This window comes from Corylus avellana, chromosome 2 (assembly GCF_965113065.1).
Source record: "Corylus avellana chromosome 2, dhCorAvel1.hap1.2, whole genome shotgun sequence".
NCBI classification, from domain to species: Eukaryota; Viridiplantae; Streptophyta; class Magnoliopsida; order Fagales; family Betulaceae; genus Corylus; species Corylus avellana.
The window spans coordinates 12,056,631-12,075,573 of NC_142491.1; the positions used below are offsets into that span (position 1 = coordinate 12,056,631).

Below are 18,943 nucleotides of genomic sequence, written 5' to 3' on the forward strand. Positions count from 1 at the left end.
AAGGAACGAGCAATTATTATGACTTGGTTGGACACTTTTTAGTAATGTTGCAGAAATGTTTTTAATTAACTTGTTTTCATTCGCATTTTTCTTTTTTCATTCACACGCATGGATTGATTTTTACTGATTTTGCTTTTTCTCTCTCCTTATAGTTGTACACCTTCCTTCCAAGGGCTTCTTCTTTTTACAAGTCAAACATTTTTTTTTTTTTTTTTTTTTACAAAAATGCATCAAAGCAATTATCTTCACGTGGATAAAGCTGTTAATGATGGACTACTCTTCTTTCTCTTCACATGCTATGTTCCGCTTCTTCTTTTTTTGGTCATCTTCAAGAATCTTAAGAATTCCCTTCTTCAAATCTCTCATTTACAAATTCATTGTATTAGATTTTGTACATTGAAAACAAATTGTGCACTAGTGTCTTTATATGAAAATAAGTGAACGCATATGATGTTCCCCATCCTTTAGAAAAACATTATAGCCCTTTATATGACAACAAGCTGACTTTGACTACTACATCACACACTACTGCTAGTTGTCTACACTGAGCCTCATAATTAGCCGTAGAACACTAAAAAGGGATTGAATTCAAACTATGCACACTTCACACCAAGATCGATGTCTCATAGTTTAGTGGAAATATTCCGAGAGTAATCTGATGTATATTAATGAGGTTTATTTTTTTAAAAAAAATTATTTATTTAAATGCAGTGTTGAGCTTATTGAGCATTGTAGCAATTGGCCAAAGTAATTAGTTGAGAAATTTTTTTGCTATTTTTTTTTTCTATATATGGGTTAAAATAATCTTTTGCCTATTTTGGCTAGAGGCCAATTATCTCGTCGGTACAAAAAAAAAAAAAATTATCTCATCAGATTTGGAGATCCAAGCTTCATATATATATATATATAAACAAAAAAAGGTGCACATCGACTACAAATTCTAGTACATTGCAGTATAAAAGTTGCACTCACTTTATTTTATTAGATGTAATTTCATACAAAATGCCATGGATTAACTGATAAAACTGTTCTTAGAAATATGTAGTACTAGACTTTAGTTAAAAATTGCTCAAAATATCATTGGTTAATTAAGTGGATAAATTTTTACTTTGCTAAATTTTGTGAGATTTACCAAACATTAATAGCGTCTTAATCGTCTTCAAATAGCAGTTCAATCGCAAGTGACCATGCATCTTGATGCGGATGTCATTAAATTGAATTATCTACCCCCTTTCCTCTCCTGATGTGAACATGTTAAAAAAAAAAAAAATAGAGACGTTGGTATGCCTTTTTAACAACAAGCCATTTTTTAGATTGTATTTAAAAAATAAAAATTCTCAATCTCGTTTAATGGAAAGGATCATAGGCCACACATAAATCAAAGACCAAAGGAATCTAAAGCCACAATTAAAAAACAAGAATTTGTAAAAACACGTGTGAAACCGATTTGAAAACAAATCACGAAAAAACAACAACTAACGCCACTGGCTCACCATAGAATTACACTATAGCCCTTGATATGACAACACGCAAAACTTTGCCTATATTCCACGCTGCCTACAGTCTACGCGACTAAAGTGATATTGCAGTCCATTCTGCTTCTTCTGTAATTGAATGTTAGCAGCGTTGCTTGAAGTTGATGGGCTTGCAGAATGATGAAAAGTTTCACGAAGAATGGAATCAACCAAGTGTGCAATCTACATCCGTCTCCCTTCACCAAATTCTTTGAGCGCTTCACAAAATTCCTTGAGCACTTCAAAATTCCTTGAGCACTAGATGTGTTATCAATGTTGGGAGATATGCTGTTCGAGAGTTTGTCCGTTTAAGTTTGCGATTTTAAAAAGTGTAATTTAAAAGTTACGATTTTAAAATGTGTGATTTGACAACATGATTTTTAAAAACACAGTTAAACGTTTAGAAAAATCGTAATTTAACCTTTAAAATTGTAATTTATCTTTTAAAAATTGTGCGTTTTTTAAAAAAACACATCATTATGTATAATTTGAAAATGCAGATTTTTTATATTTTTCATATTTGGACACGACATAAACCAAAAAGTCTAAGCTAATGAACTTGGGTTGACTTAGGTATGTTAACCACTATTCTTCAATACAAACCAAAGTTTAAGCTAATGGACTTGAGTTGACTTAAGTATATTAACCACTATTTTTTAATCATAAGTTCAATGGCAATTTTAAAAGTCATCTTACGCTTAGAAGGGCACAAAAAAGACTCCTAATATTACTCATAATGCCACACTCATTTTTTTTTCACCTCCATTTTCAGACACTTTTAAAATTATTATTAAATTTAAAATAATTTTTTACCCAGTTTAATTTAATAATGAATCTAAAGGTTTGTGTGAAAATAAATGTACGAAAGTAATAGTATATGTACCATTACTTTTTTCCGACCAAGATTGATGCGTCATAGATATTCCAAAAGAGTAACTCCATGTTATGTATTCTATTCTTAATCATTAGTTGAGTTTTTTTTTTTTTTTTTTTTTTTTAAGAGGAAGGAGAGGTCTGCAGCGACCGGCCAATTCTTTAGCCAGATTTTTTTTCCCGTGTCTACAGCATTAGCTAAAACAACTATTAAGTACTGAGCCAAACGTGAATGTTCTTAGGTTATATGAAAGCGCGAGAGGTATTTGTATCATTGCGAGTTGATTTCAACTAAAGAGGATCCGGTCCCTTTTAAGTGAAGAGTAAAACTGTAAACAAAAATGTAAAACAAACATTCCGTTCTTCACTTAAATGGACTACCTTCTCTCTTGTTAATCAACTTGAGAGAATCAATTTCTAAGCGAGAGAAGGGTCAATGCACTTCATCAAAAGGGTAACAAGAAACCAATAAAAAGCAAAGTAAAGACTATAGAAGATGAACTCAATTATGCCAATTATGTCATCAGTTGTGGAGATCTAAGCTTCATATAAAAAAAAAAAAAAAAAAAAAAAAAAAAAAATGGTCCACATCCATTACAAGTTCTAGGCAATTACATTGCAACATAAAAGTTGCACTTACTTCCTATGCCTTTAGTGATGAAATATCTGTCAAAGTGCAAGTGGGTCTTTATATAAATCTGTAAGCTGTCTTGTGCCTATCTCAACTATTATATAGACATTCGGAATATTTGCACTGCAACTCATTCTTTATTTGTTGTACTAATTTAGATTTGCCAGCATTATTTGAGGAAAAAAATGATCCAAAAGTATTCTTCTGCATGCTTTTTCAAAAGTAGCGCTTATTTTTCTTCTGATGCCTTATCTTCAATCTTCCCCATTGTGGTAGGGTCAAAGATAAAGTTGATAATGATGCTCATCCAGCTGTTTGGCGGGAATCTTTTTACAGTTTGATGATCATCATGCTGTCCTCTAGATAGCTCCCTTGTCTAATTAATTTGATTCTTTAAAAAATACAATAATTGAGTTCAAAAAGTTTTTATTTGTAAAAATAACTTAAGGAATTACATAGTCTACGCCTCATTCAATAAAACCAAAGGAATCCCAGTCCATGAGAAATATGCTTCGGAAAACTCACACTACAACACAACTTCCCAATCCCCACGTCTTTCATGATCCTCTGTTTGGGTTCTCCGTTTTTGGGAGCCAAAATTTAGATGACATTGATTCCGATATTGCAGTCCATTAATATTCTGCTTCTTCTGTAATTGAATGTTAGCCGTGTTGCTTTGAAGGTGATGGGCTTGCAGAATGATGAGAAGCTTCTCAAAGAATGGAATCAACCAAGTGCAATCTCCATCAGTCTTCCTTCACAAAATTCCTTGAGCACTTGACAAAATTCCTTGAGCACTTGTTGTGTTATCAATGTTAGGAGATACGCTGTCTGAGAGTTTGTCGGTTTTAGTTTGCGGTTTTAAAAAGTGCGATTTAAAAATAACGATTTTAAAATGTGTGACTTGACAACGTCATTTTTAAAAACACAGTTAAGCGTTTGGCAAAATCGCGGTTTAACCTTTAAAATTGTAGTTTAACTTTTAAAACTTGTTTGTTTTTAAAAAAACACATCATTACCTGCGATTTGAAAATGCAGATTTTCTAGCCTTTTCAAATCACAATTTTTTTAAAATGTAATCACAAACAATTTATTTTCTGTAATTTTGTTTAAAATTGCACTTTTTGTCTATGAAATATCAATGCCAAACGCACCATAATATACATATTTCGACATCACACTAACCAAAAAGTCTAAGCTAATGGACTTGGGTCGACTTAAATATATTAACCAATGTTTTTTGAATCATAAGCCCAATGATGATTTTAAAAGCCACCCTATTCTTGGAGGAACACAAGAGAGACTTCTAACATTATTCGTAATGACACACTCATTTTTTCACCTCCATTTTCAGACATTTTTTAACTGGCTTTTAAAATTATTATTAAATTTTGAATGAATTTTTATTGTGTTTAATTTAATAATAATTTTACAAGTCATCTAAAGGTGTGTAAAAATAAATGTACGAAAATGAGAGTGTATGTAACATTATTTTTTTTTCCAACCAATATTGATGCGTTATCATATTCCAAAAGAGTAACTCCATGTACATTATTCTTCATCATTAGTTGAGTAATTTATTAGAGGAAGGAGAATATATATTGCAGAGGCCTGTAGCAACTAGCCAATTGGCCCAATTCTTTAGCAAGATGGAGAGGTTTCTTTAGCTTCTCTTCTGTTCAGCTATTTTAACTAGGACAATATGAATGCTCTTGGGCTATATAAAAGAGAGAGGGCTCAAAAGGGTAGAAATAAACCAATAAAGACAGAAGATGAACTCAATTAGGCCAATTATGTCATCAGTTGTCTAGATCCAAGCTTCTTATAAAAAAAAAACAAATGGTCCACATCCATTGCAAATTCTAGGCAATTACATTGCAATTTATAAGTTGAACTTATTTTCCATGCCTTAGTACTGATCAAACATCTGTCAAAGGCACAATGCAAGTGGGTCATTATAAATCTGTTAGCAGTCTCGAGCCCATCTCAACTATTAAATAGACACTGGTACCATTGCAGATGGGGAAAATTTGCATTCTTGTGACACATCATTATTTGTTGTACTAATTTACATTTTCCAACATTATTTGAGGAAAATAATGATCCAAAAGTATTTTTGTGTTAATCAAAGGCATGGTTAACAATTTAAAGGTTTACCTTAAACAAACCCCTAAAGTTGCATCAGCATCTCAATAAAAATATCTAAACACAAAAAGTGGAAATTTCATAGGACTTAAAGGAAGAGCAGAGTTCAAATAATTATCAATTGGTTCTTAAAGAATGAACAGTGCATTATTTTGTTAGAAAAACTTCACACATCATTTAAATAATTACTATGGCAAATATTTTATAAAAGGTGCATTCCAAAGTTTAACAACCCACATTAAACTTCTGTTACAAAATGAAAAAAATATTATGTAATGGTAAGAATACCTACGATTGAGCTCTACGTAAGGGTAGGAAGAGCTTTGAGATAGTTATGTAGAAAGACATTTTATGTAATTCTTGGTGGTTTTGTTTCGATATTTCCATGCTTTTAGGAGCTGCTTAGAGGGTCCTCTGTATTATGTTCTAGTTTTGATTTTATGTATTGGTAAAACCAAGGTCATACGTTGAAGCCATTGTTTTGAAAATGGATCCTCGAAAAAGTGTACAAATTGGGATAGTTAAAATTGAGATAATTTTGTCCCACCTTTTTATTTAACCCGCTTATCTCCATTTCATTTGAAATTAAGAGTATCTAATTTTCATTGTCTCTAATGTATGGTCATGAACCTTAAGAATCATAGCATGTTATGACTTTTGTCTTTATTAAATAGTCGCTTACCACGTTTATAAATAAAGACCATCAAGTTTAGACAAAAAGGTTATCAAAAAGTTTCATACTCATTTTTTGAGTTTTCAACTTCGTCATTCATAACTCATTATTGGTTCTAGTATTTCACTTTGTTACTTAAAGAGAGAAATATAGAGCAATTCAGTGCTCATTTTTCATTTTATTACATTGAATCTTGTAATTAAACTAAATGGTTGTTTATTTGACCTTCGTACTTTGAAGTGCATCCTTAATTAAGGTAGTCACTATAATCTAATTCTTAAAGGTTAAGTGTCAACAGACCCAATCGTACCGAGTTGAATACTTCACGGGACAAAAAATCAACATTTAAGGACAACGCTCTTACATGATTCTATAGCATTATGAGATATTTCCTTGCTTTAATTTTAATTTCTTGCATTGTGAGTATCTTATTATTTATTTTTCGAATTAATATTATTTAGTACCAATAAGATATTTTCCACCTTCAAAATAATCATCTACTGACATATACTTGCTATTATTTATTTTTCATAGTTGCGAGAAATTATATTTGTCACAGAGGGCTAAGAATGACCACTACAGAAAATTAAGGAAATAGCCATTCCATTCATCAACAAACCAATTATGTTTACCCTTTTTGAGACAAATGAGTTTTCTATTCATAAACAAATCAATTCCAAATAAAAGAAAAATCTCTAATTATCTTTAAGTTGATCAATTGGGAACACTGTTTGGCTTCAAAAGTGATCTGTAGCTCTCTGATCAAATGCAATTAGGAAAAATGTTTGGCTTCATGCTTCAACATTCTTCTGCTACTTTGCCCTGTAAGGGCCCTTATGTTAATATTGGTAGCACAACTCTCATTTTCTGAAGAAAGATATCATACAGCATTACAAGAAATTAGCAATTTCACAAACAGAAGAAAAGATCATGGAACCCTGAGCTCAAAGCTAGAGTCCTTGCTCAAATAGCAATGTAAAAAGGATTGAATTAACACCCAGCAGAGATAGTCTCAATCATTGAAAATAAAGTTTTATTTTCATTCAAAGAAGTTCAATATTAACAGTGCCTCTATAACCAACATGTTAAATAAAGTGGAATTACAACTGTATATGATAATTCCACTACATCAATTATCAGTCGTTAAATGGAAACTGAAATCAACTAAATGTTCTCCATAATTTTGGTAAGGCATCAACCTAAGTACTGTAAAAATTAAAAAAGAAAAAAAATAATAATAACAATCACATGAAAATATATGTACTTGATCATGGATGGATAAATCAGAGTAATGTCAACAATTTGGAATCTGATAAGAATTCATAATCTCAACAAATCAACCAAAAGAGAGAGAGAGAGAGAGAAAGAGAGAGAGTGGTGAATAGATGCATGCCCCATTATCTTAGTTTCAGTACCAAGAAAAGCTACAGATATACATAAACAATCAAGTAAATCACCAAATTGTAATAACCAACTGAAAGTACTAACTACATCAAATATTTGAACTAGTTTAAATTAAACACATCAAACAATCTAATTAACAATTAACTCCGAAAACCGCAGGTCTTCAACAACCTCTATTTCATACCATATTGAGTCAGGAGTAGCACCAAAAAACATAACCCCCAAAGTTTCAGCAAAGATGGCACATTTTCTAGTAGGTTTCCTTGCTATATATCTCCTCAGTTCCGAATCATAGCTGCAAGTATAAATGCTTTTAAGATTTGGAATTTGTTACTTTGAAAGATAGTAGAGAACCATAGGAGAGAGACAGAGACAGAGGTAAACAAATAGAAAACCTGCAAATGCTGCAATCAGCATTCAGCCCATTATATTAGCTTGATTGGTCTTCTTTTGTAAATATATCTCTATATATATTTTCCTGTGAAAGCAATACACTATATGTAAGGTGGGAGGAAAAATCAAAGAAAGATCTAGATTCAAATTAAAGCAACCAAAGTCCCAACTAAAAAAATATATAAATTTCGTATGTATGACATTTCATACAACTATTAATGGGTTTATTGCTCATACACCTCACAGAAAATCACAGTAAGACCACTTAAGACAAAACTATTAAACAAACACTCTTGAGTTCTAAGCGGAAAAGGTTTAAAAAAAACAGAAAATAAGTAAATTAATGGAACTAACTTAAGTAATAACTTGTCACAAACAGAAATGTTCTGCTTAAGAGGAAAGCAGGCCAAAAAGTAAACAATTAATTTTGCTCTTTATTTCTAGAGAAAATGTTTGTTATCAAACAAATGGTTCTAAAAAAACAAATTAAGAGCTCTGTATAAAGGCTTTTGGAGCATATGGAAAAGCCAATGGAAAATGTCCAATGATGTTCAATGTCATCAAAATAACTTTGGCCTATGCAATGGCTTAGCTCATTAGTAATCTCCTAGGCAATTGCAAGGACAACTTTATACTTGCAATATCATCATTCGATGCACTTATGTAAAACTTTTGAATATTAACAATCGAAGCGCCAGAAGACATATCACTCACTACTATCTTTTTAGAGGCACACTCAAGAATAACTCTTTTCTAATGAGTAACCCCATGAACATTTTGAATGGCCATCTATAATATATTATACAATGAAAAATTGGACAATAATTATCTTCCAACTAGCAGATGTAGTTTTCCAGCGTAACCCAATAAATCATAGCAGTACATCTATCAAAACAAATACTAGAAACCCAACCACATATTTACATAAAAAAATGAGATACAAGTACAAAAAATTTTAAGTACTAGTAGCAGTTAATAATAGGAAATAGAAGCTTACCAAGCAAGGCTCAAGCCCAAAGAACCCAGTAGTGTAAGTCATCCTCTTTCATTTGGCATCTACAGCATTATCAACAAGTACAAAAACCATCCCATCTTTTTTTCGGTAAAAAAAAAAAAGAAAAGCTGAAAAAGAAGACAAGAAACCAAAATTAAAGAAAACCAAACGTTTGGATACCAATTCCCGTGTAGGGGCCAATCTGTGCTTTGTCCCACTTGTCAACGTTCAATCCTCCTTGATAGTGTTAGTTCTTGTGTTGGCTTAATTCAGTTCCAAAATGCAGAGGCTACTGTTCACGAGCTCAAACACTGATATAGAATGCTCAGAATCCAATCTCCACCGTTCATAATGTAGATTCATGTGTTATGAACGTCCCTGCAAAATTTCAGCTCAATCGGACCACAAACGCCCATCGATCGGGGCTGTTGATCAAGACTGGACAGCATTTCCAGAATGCTGTTTCACCCATGTCCGGACATGCCTTCCCCGGGTCCGGACCTCATTTCCAGAAACTCAAATTTTGCTCCGCAAAGCTGTGTCCGGACAGCCCATTAACATGTCCGGACACCCCGTAAGTTTTAGGCCCAAAAACATGATTTTAAGTGGGTTAGGTCTAGGGTTTTGTCGGAGATATATATACATCATTATAGAAGAGAGAAGTACGAATTTTCACCCCCAGAGAGTTCGTCGGAGGCTGTGCTAAGAGAGATCATATGTGGTGAGCGTTAAAGTGAATCTCTTAAAGTTTTAATTATTCCTTTGATAAATCTACGGTTGAGAAGTCTATCGGAAGGGTCCGGTAAAGGAGAATCACGTTGAAGAAGATTGTGAGCGCGGAGACGAGTTGTAGGCTTGTCGATCTTACAGAGCCAAGGTCTTGCAAAGGGTTGTAAGTGTTCCTAGTGTCTGTAATCTCTGGATAATCTTTTGATAGTGATTTCCTGGGTTTGGCTGCCCCGGAGAGGTTTTACTTTTAGATCGGTCTCTAAAAGGTTTCCTCTTCGTCACCAAAATCTTTGTGTGTGATTGTTCATATTTTGGTGATTGTTTGCTTTGATAAATATCCGTTAATTCCGCATAAAATTGTGATATTTTTCTGTTTAGAGTTTTTCAATTGGTATCAGAGCGGGTTCACTCTGTTTGGATTAAATTCTTGAGTGAGATCTGTTGACTCCTGTTTACTATGAATACTTCTCAAGGGGAATATGATCTTATAAACTCCTTCAACAATTTGTTGGAAAAATTCACTCTTTTGAGACATCAATACACAAATTGTTTGGGGGATTTTCAAGATCTTAAGCATGTGAATGAATCTATTGTTAATTAATTGTCTGAATCACATGTCCTAATTGATTCTTTGAAATCTGATAAAGAATCTTTGGCGAATGATTTGTCTAAATCACATATCTTGATTGATTCTTTGAAATCTGAGATTTCTGTGCTTGTTGAAAAGTCTTTATCACTTGAGAATGAATTGAATGTTTCTAAGGAACTCTCACGAAATTTCTCTAGTGATAATTTGAAAAGTTTTCTTTGTACTAAAGAATTTGTTTCTAACAAGCCTAGTATGATTGTTGATAATGTTGGTGCATCTACTTCACATGTTTCTAATGAGTCCTTGAATCATAATCCTGTGAATGTTAAAGAAACCAAGGCTAATTTTTCTAAGACTCCTTCAGTTAAACAAACTCAAGGTAAGCTTTTTCCTACATGCCATCATTGTGGGATTGTTGGTCACATTAGACCAAACTGTTGGAAATTCAAAGCTGCTCCAAAGAAAGAAAATCATGCAGCTGCTCCGACTCTCCATGGTAAGAAAGGTAAGAAAATTTATGTTAAGCATCATGCATCTTACCCTAAGCTTAGAGTCATGCATCCTCATAGAAAATTATCTTCTAAAAGGTTTGTGCCCACTTGTCATCATTGTGGAAAGGTTGGTCATATTCGACCAAAGTGTTTTGATTTGAAATCCCATAAGCATAAAAGTGAAAATTCCTATTCTAGGAAAGAAAGTGAGGGTTTGGTCATAATGATGAGAGAAGTGCTATCTAGGCTAGATAAGTTTGAGCAAAGTCATAAGTCTAGACCTAAGATTTCTCAAGTGTGGGTTAGGAAGGATGATATCATTCACCCATTGAGGGGGAGTGGTAGTGATCTCACCTAAAATTAGGTGAGTCAATAACATGCCTAGGATTGATTGTTTTGCTTATTTTATAATATCCTAGAGCATGTTGTTTTTTTTTTCATTGCATTTTTTTTGTTTTTGCTTTATTGTTTATGCACTGCATTGTTTTTGTTGTTACACTTTCTGTATGAAGAGTATATACATGATTGTTTTGAGATTCATGTTTTGAGGCATATTCATAAAGGATTTTTCAAGAAATTCATATATCATGATCTTTGAAAAGTTTATAGATGAGATGTTGTGTGCGGACCACCAAGATTTTTGTCTACTTGCTAATCAAATGTTTAGGAATGTGTAATGTCTTGTGAAGACCTAGAAGTAGTTATTAAACCAAATCATTATTTTGTAGTGGGACCTATAAGATGTGATGAAAGTTTAATGCTAAAGGACATTCATGTCTTGCCAAATGTAATCTCAATTCAAGCATGTTGCTTTGTTTTGCATTGCATTTTTATTTGTTTTGCATTTGTTTTTCTTTTGTGAAAAATTTCAAAAAGACAAAAATATTTTACTTTGGTTGTTTTTTTTCTTTTCTTTATTTTGTCTTATGCACCTAGATAGTTCATTAATTTCTCATGTTGCTTTTTATGAATTTAATTCCTTACGTCTTGGAATGTTCTTAATATGCATGAGATGAAAATTTGTGTCAATAGACTTGTTTTTGTGGTTACCTAAAGCCTGAGCTTATGTGGTACTTTTTGCCTATGCTTTATCTCTTGTGCACAGTTAAGCTTAAATTGAAGTTTTGTTTCACTTTATTTGTGAGGTCTGTTAGGTAGCCATATGAGGTTTTTGACTAGTCATATTTTTCAAATTGACCATATGCTAGTTGAACCTAGGGCTTAAAAATTCCTGCTTTCTCTGTTGTGATAAGCTCCAAAAGTTTAAGGACACTTTCTCAAAGAGAAAAATAAACAAAATAGTGAAACAAATAAAATCAAAATATCATATTCCAAAAGGAATTTATTTCACTGTGTCAAACTTGTGCAAAATATTTTACAAAGAGAATTGTATAGGATGAGAGTGGCTAGACCCTAGTATGATAAGGTTTCACTTTTGATTTGATATACTTGTCAAAACCTCATGGTGGTGAAACTTTCTCCTCATTTTATAAATTGAAAATTTTTCTCTTTGGATGGCTTACCCACACACCACACAAACATAGGTTGAATGGAACATTTTCTTGGCTTGGGTTAAGCAATATGAGTTTCTAGCCATTTCTAGTCTCATGTATATTTTGCATATTTGGAGCATGTTTGGATATTCATTGTACAATACATGAGTCATTGATGTGTTATCATGTGTGTTCTTTTAACTTTTAAGGGGGAGAAACATGTTTTGCATTTCCAGTTTCCTGTTGTTAATTGAGTCATACATTGAGGGGGAGTTTTGCTGATGTTTCTTTATAATCACGCATGCTACGTCATTTTTTTATCATGAGTTTTATTTATGTCTTCTTGTTCCACATATGCCTTGATGTATTTTGTGAAGTGTTTCAGGAAATATGAAGACCTTTTGTCATTCTGTGACAAAAAGGGGGAGTAAATATGGGGAGATGATGGGATTGGCTCGACATTTTGGTTTTGTCACTGAATTGCCAAAGGGGGAGTTTGTTAGTTCTTGTGTTGGCTTAATTCAGTTCCAAAATGCAGAGGCTACTGTTCACGAGCTCAAACACTGATATAGAATTCTCAGAATCCAATCTCCACCGTTCATAATGTAGAAAAAAGAAAAATTAGTGTCAGTTACTGTTCAACTGACACCATTTTTAATTTGATGTCGGTTGAACAGAAACCAACACCTTATAGTGTCGGTTTCTTCCAAATCGTCAATAAAACTAGTTTTTTTTTTTTTTTTGGTAGTGGTCATGAGAGTGCGTTTGCGGAAACTCCTCTTAAGCGGCACCCCGCGAGTTGGTGTTATTATGGTCAAGCCCTGGTAAGATAGCTACAATTGGCCTCTCACTCCAACCGTCTAAAAAAAAGTTTTAATGATTTTATCTCCCAGGCTAGTGGTTCTTTGTAAAAAGACTACTTGAATCATTAAAAGGAGAATCTATTTTGATCGGTCAAATCATTAAAAGTAATAAAACAAAATACTTTTTTATAGACTCAAGCAAATTAGCGAGTTTTATTTTGTGAGTAAACAATACTCACCAAAATCATTAAAAATCACAAAAAAAAAAAAAAAAAAAAACTTGTCAATAGACTCAGCAAAGTTTTGCTTGGAATATATATATAAACTTGCTACAATTTTCCATAGTCGTTATGCTTGCAATTGAAGTTTGTATATGGGCTTTGCATGTTGAGAAGGGCATTTTAATTCACGGGATTCATTTTAATTCATGGCCAATCGACGTCAAGCTTTCAAAAGCGCATGCGCCAAGTTGTCTTTCCTAGTATTGGAATACAGACTCCAATTGCACCTGCAATGACTATGGAAGCAGCCACAATAGCGAGTTTATATATAATGGAGAGCTTTTTTTTTTTTTTTTTTTTTTAATTGAATAAGGGAAAAAAGGCTACAGGGAAATATATAATGGAGACCTTGATGCAATTTTCATACTCTTTATCCTCCCAAAACTTAGGAAAGGTGTAGAAAAAAAAAAACATAAGGAAAAAATTATACTTTAACCACCTAAACTATTATCACATATTTTTTTTAAGCTTTTAAACTTTAAAAAGTGACATTAGGGCGTCTTATAGTATTAATACCGTGTGTCAAATTAGGGATTTAGCTTAAGTACCGTTAAAAAAAAAAACTACAACATATGTGTTGTAGTTTCAATGATCCAGATTTAATTTCAAGTTTTCCTTCCAAGTGTTCCGTGAGAAAAAAAAAAAAAAAAGAAGAAATTAAACCTGGACTATTGAGAAAATTACAACACGTATACTATAGCTTTTTTTTTTTTTTTTTTTTTTTTTTTTTTTTTTACAACATTTAAGCAAAATCCTCAAATTTAACACTTTTGTATTTTTCTCTCCCACATACCATTAAAGTTATTTAAAAATAACCGTTTAAAAAAGCTAAATTTATTAAAAAAACTTAAGGTTAAAAAAAGGGGTGGCCCTTTTCATATTAACCATTTTTTTTTAAAAAATAATAATGATTTAGGGGTATTTTAGGGAGAAAAAAAATGTAAAAGTGCTTAATTTGTTAGGCAATGGTTCTATGGGAGCCCTAATGTCACTTTGAAAGTTTGGAGATGTAAATGAATATGTGGTGATAGTTCAAAGAGTTAAAATATATTTTTCCTAAAAATAAAGTGCAAGTCCTTTATGAAATTCAGTATAAGATGGGAAAAAAAAAATCAGCTTCATTATGGGAATTGCTTGAATTATTGGTATCCATCAACTCATGAAAAATCGAGAAGCCTCCAGAATTTTGTAAGTAAAATTTATCTGATTATGAAACATAAGTTATTCTTATAGGTGGGAAATAATATTTGTAGCCCCCGTGATAATTGCTATACCCCATGAAGATACAAGGAAAGTATCTATAATTATGTGGATGCTGTATTACTATTTACTTAAGGAAATACTAAGGCTTTGTTTGGTTTGCCGATCGGATATTCTATAAGAAAATGAATAATTATTAGTGGGAATAGAGAAGAGTGGAATGAAATAGTTATTCATATTATTTAGTTTGGCAATAACACATATGTTCTTACTGGAATTAAATCAAAATTACTACAAACCCCACATTTTTTTTAAACTCATATTAGAAAATTTTTTTTTTTTAAAAATAAATAAAAAAAAAAAACCACTAAAAAATATAGTGGGTGACCAACCACGGAAGCAGTCGGGATAAAAGTCTTTCTCTACTAGCACTACTCTCGATCCAAGAGTTGGTTAGAATTATCATGCCAACATTATAAAATAATGATGAAATAAAAATATAATTTATAGGATTATTACTCTTTATAAAACTACCTTAATTTTTGCGTGTTTGTTTTAACTATACGTTTCCTCTGATATTCTAAGGACATTGTAAGGTTCTTGATTCATAATACAGTCAAGATAAAGGTGTTTGGGTATGGTAAACAAGTATTTGACAGGTAAAGCTTTGGTGGGGGTTGCTCTAACCATTTGAGGATTAAGATAAAGCTTCCGTCTGGTGATCAGATCTTGGAGGTCAGAGTGGGTTGCATCCATGGGAGGTAGTGGAGAAGATAGATAGCAGAGAAGACAAAAGTCTTCAGAAAATCAGTCAAAAAAGAGAAAAGATACAGAGTAGTGAAAGATCCGGCTATGTTTTAATTTTTGTAAATTTTATTTCCTTAATAATATCTTTCAATAAAATTACAAAGGGAAATTTTAACCTTAATGAGATTCAAACACATCTCCTAATGTACCACTCCATTTAGACGATAAGAGTTCGTTTGAATTTATGATTTTAAAAAGTGAGATTTAACAATAGTGATTTTAAAATGTGTAATTTGAAAATGTGATTTTTAAAAACACAGTTAATCATTTGGAAAATTGCAGTTTGACTTTTAAAATCACAGTTTGCGTTTTAAAAAAAACGCAAATTTCCTACGTTTTCACATTGTAATTTTTTAAAAACACAATTTTAAATGATATATTTTCTACGTTTGGCTTAAAATCACATTTTTTATCTATGAAATCAAAATGTCAAACGCACGTAAACCCTAAATGTCTTTCAAAATAAAATTAATTATCTCATTTATGGACCTCTGATCTATTAAGCTATTTTGGACCCAATTAATAGAGCCTTGACATTTAAGCCCATTACCATGATGGGCTAACCTACAAACTTAGCTGAATAATGTTACAACTTAAGAGATGGGGTTGCAAATCGGTTTTCAAAATGATCTGTCACATCACTTTGGGCTCTAATCGACACCTTCACCTTATTTTGTGTTTAATAAAATTCTAAAAGAAAATTCAAAATGATGAGATTTAAACTAGGGTTATACATGTAGGCAGTTGGTAACCGCTATCTGTTATCTGCATATGTAGATATATACATATAGCGGTTTTTATATGTGTGTGTTTTTGTTGGATTTGTAACGTTGTTGAATTTCTTCTAAAACAGTAAACACATGTTTACAGATTTTCAAAATCGCTTAAAATAAGTCTTAAAAAAGACACAAAGAAAACCCAGAAAAATAAAATATGCCCCTAAGGCACTGAATTTGGCCCGACTCCAAAGTTTAACAAAACTTCATTGGTGTCAATTGGTAAAGTATTCCTTCTTGACATTATGTCATTTTTATAACTACTTGTGACAGATAAATTAAATTTGTGTTATTTATGAAAGATTAAAATAACATTGTAGTGTCAAATGCATAAGAAGAGGGGAGGTTGGAGTTTAGTTATCTCCGCCTGATTTTTTAATTAATTATTTATAATTTAGGAAAAAAAGTACATATATCTCATTCAAACTATTTAACAATTTGTAATGTTTTCCCTCTCCCAGACTTTTAATTAAAATAATATTATATCCCTTACTCCTTCCCAAAACTACCAAAAAATTACAACGTACCACTTTGTATTAAGAATGACAAAAATACCTTTATTAAAAAAAAAATCAGAAAAATACAGGATATAAAGGGTAATACCCCGAATTTATATAGATTTTTACATCCAAATCATTTAGCCTAATGCCATTCCAAAAATGATAAATAGTAGTACTTCGACACAGCTTGCAAATGTTAACAACACTTGTTATATATAGTTGCTTTTTGGAGAAAGAAGTTTTTCAAAATTAAAATTGAAAAACTCTACTTAAGATTGACAACATCATTTTTTTAAAAAAGAAAAAAGAAAAAAAGAAAAGTGAATTAGCCATAATATCAATTAAAAATGATATTTTAGAAAAGCTTGAATAGAAAATTTTAATTATTAAGTTTGCATTCAAAAAAACAAAAAGAATAAGGAAAAATTACAGTTTACCCCCTCAAAGTTGACAGCTTTTTTCAATTCGAACAACAAAGTTTCAATTTTTGCAATCCACCCCCACAAAGTTTCAATTTTTTTTTTCAATTTGACCAATATTATCCAAAAATTTCCATATTGCCCATAATTTTTATTTTTTTTATGAAAAGAAATAAATAAATTTGGGGCTGCAAAAATGGCAAGATGGCCAAAGTGGTGGCTACAGCCATCCCGAATTCTTTTAAATTTTTTTTATAAAAAATAAAAAAATAAAAATTAGGGGCAATATGATAAGTTTTGGATACAATTGGTCAAATTGCAAAAATTTGGAACTTTGAGGGGGTGGATTGCAAAAATTGAAACTTTGATGTTCGAATTGAAAAACGCTATCAACTTTAGGGGGGTAAACTGTAATTTTCCCAAAGAATAATTATAGAAAATATTCTATAATATATCATAGAATTGCATCAATGAAAATCCCTTTGAGCAAACTGTCAGCAAGCCCATGATTCGGCCATATGTGGCGTGAGAAATAAATTATTAAAGAAAGAGATAGAGAACAGAGGATAAGAGAAGATAAAGGAGAAGAATATGAGTAAATGCAAGCCTATGATCCGGCCATATGCGGCGTGAGGAATAAAATTCTAAAGAAAGAGAGATGAAGAAATAGAGGAGGGGAAGAAGATGAAGGTGAGGAAAAAGTAGTAAAAGGAAGAAAAGCCTCGTGTGATATGGCAGCAGGTAACATATCATGCATCTAGTATTCACCTGTGCATAGGAATTGAAAGTAATATAGCTATCAACTATATTAGCCTAATTGGTCTTCTTCTGTAAATATATCTCTATATTTTCCAGTGAAAGCAATACACAATATGTAAGGTGGGAGGAAAAATCAAATAAAGACTGTTTGGATTCAATTTAAAGCAACCAAAGTCCCAACTAAAAATTATATAAACTTCGTATGAATGACATTTCATACAACTATTAATGGGTCTATTGCCAAAAAGACTCTTACACCTCAAAGAATCGTACCTTTTCTGCTTAGAACTCAACTATTAATGGGTCTATTGCAACGGATTCATTAGTAATCTCCTAGGCAATTGCAAAGCCAACTTAATTCTTGCAAAATCATCATTCCACACACTTATGTAAAACTTTTGCATATTGAGTCATTGACAATTAAAGAGTTAGAAGAAATCTCACTCACTATCTTTATTTTAGAGGCACACTAAAGAAAAACTCTTTTCTCAAGAGTAACCCCAATAACATTTCGTCTGACCATTTATAGTATATTCAAGATTTAGGAGAACCATTGACGTACCCAAGAAAAGAACCTGGAGGGTGTAAAAGGGTTTATAACTTCTCTATATTTCGTAATTGGGTGGTCCAATGATGAATTGTGCTGAAAAGGCACCTCATCAATTATGATGGGAAAAAAAAAATGGAAGGTAGTCTTAAATAATTATCCATAGTGCTCTTGCTTTATAATTTGATTATTATCCCTACAAATTGTTTCATGATTACTTGTGATACACATTTTCTTCAAGCTAATGTTTTATGATGAGATTTGCCTTATCTCTTATATTACTTGTGATACACATTTTATCATGAGATTTGCCTTATGTCTTATATTTTCTTACTGGGTTGTGAAACTCGCCAATTTTAACTCTAAACCCCGTTTACTAACCCTGCGACTAATGGAAATTTTCTTTATCCTTCTCTTGTGCAGGAAGTGTAGCTTAAGAAAACCTGTGTTCAAGTTTTCTCACCATTACAGAAATGTATCCTTACAAGGGAAAGTAGTATCTTTTCTTTTACTTGTTCTCAAGCTAAATTACAATTATTATACAATTGGTTAAAATGAGAAAAGTTGAGTCCATCTAATATAACTTGTAATTGGGTGGCCCAATAATTCATGCTCCACAGCTTCATTCTTAGATGTATGTTGTTCAACCAGAAACATTTTTTCACTAAGGGAACTGTTTTTTATCCTTCCCACCAACCCCCCCCCCCCCCCCCCCCCCACTTTTTTTTTTTTCATGTAACTTTTTTAACAACCAGCCATTGGATTTGTAAAATCCATATTGGTGAAGAAATGAGTCCTACAGATCCAATGACTGATTTTTTAAAAAGATGTATGAAAAAAAAAAGGACAGGAGAAGAACAAATAGCAATTCTCTTTTCACTTATACCAGTTGCAATATTGATATTATCACCAGGTTATAACA

At 32.0% G+C, this 18,943-nt stretch overlaps 1 long non-coding RNA gene across 1 annotated transcript; it reads right to left on the bottom strand.

The window, feature by feature from the left end:
- Positions 1-7,459: 7,459 nt before the first annotated feature.
- Positions 7,460-8,740, bottom strand: LOC148587323 (uncharacterized). Its single transcript, XR_015911506.1, has 3 exons — positions 8,631-8,740; positions 7,636-7,718; positions 7,460-7,535 (listed from the first exon to the last, which is right to left on the bottom strand). It is a non-coding gene; the product is annotated as an uncharacterized LOC148587323 (long non-coding RNA).
- Positions 8,741-18,943: the final 10,203 nt, after the last annotated feature.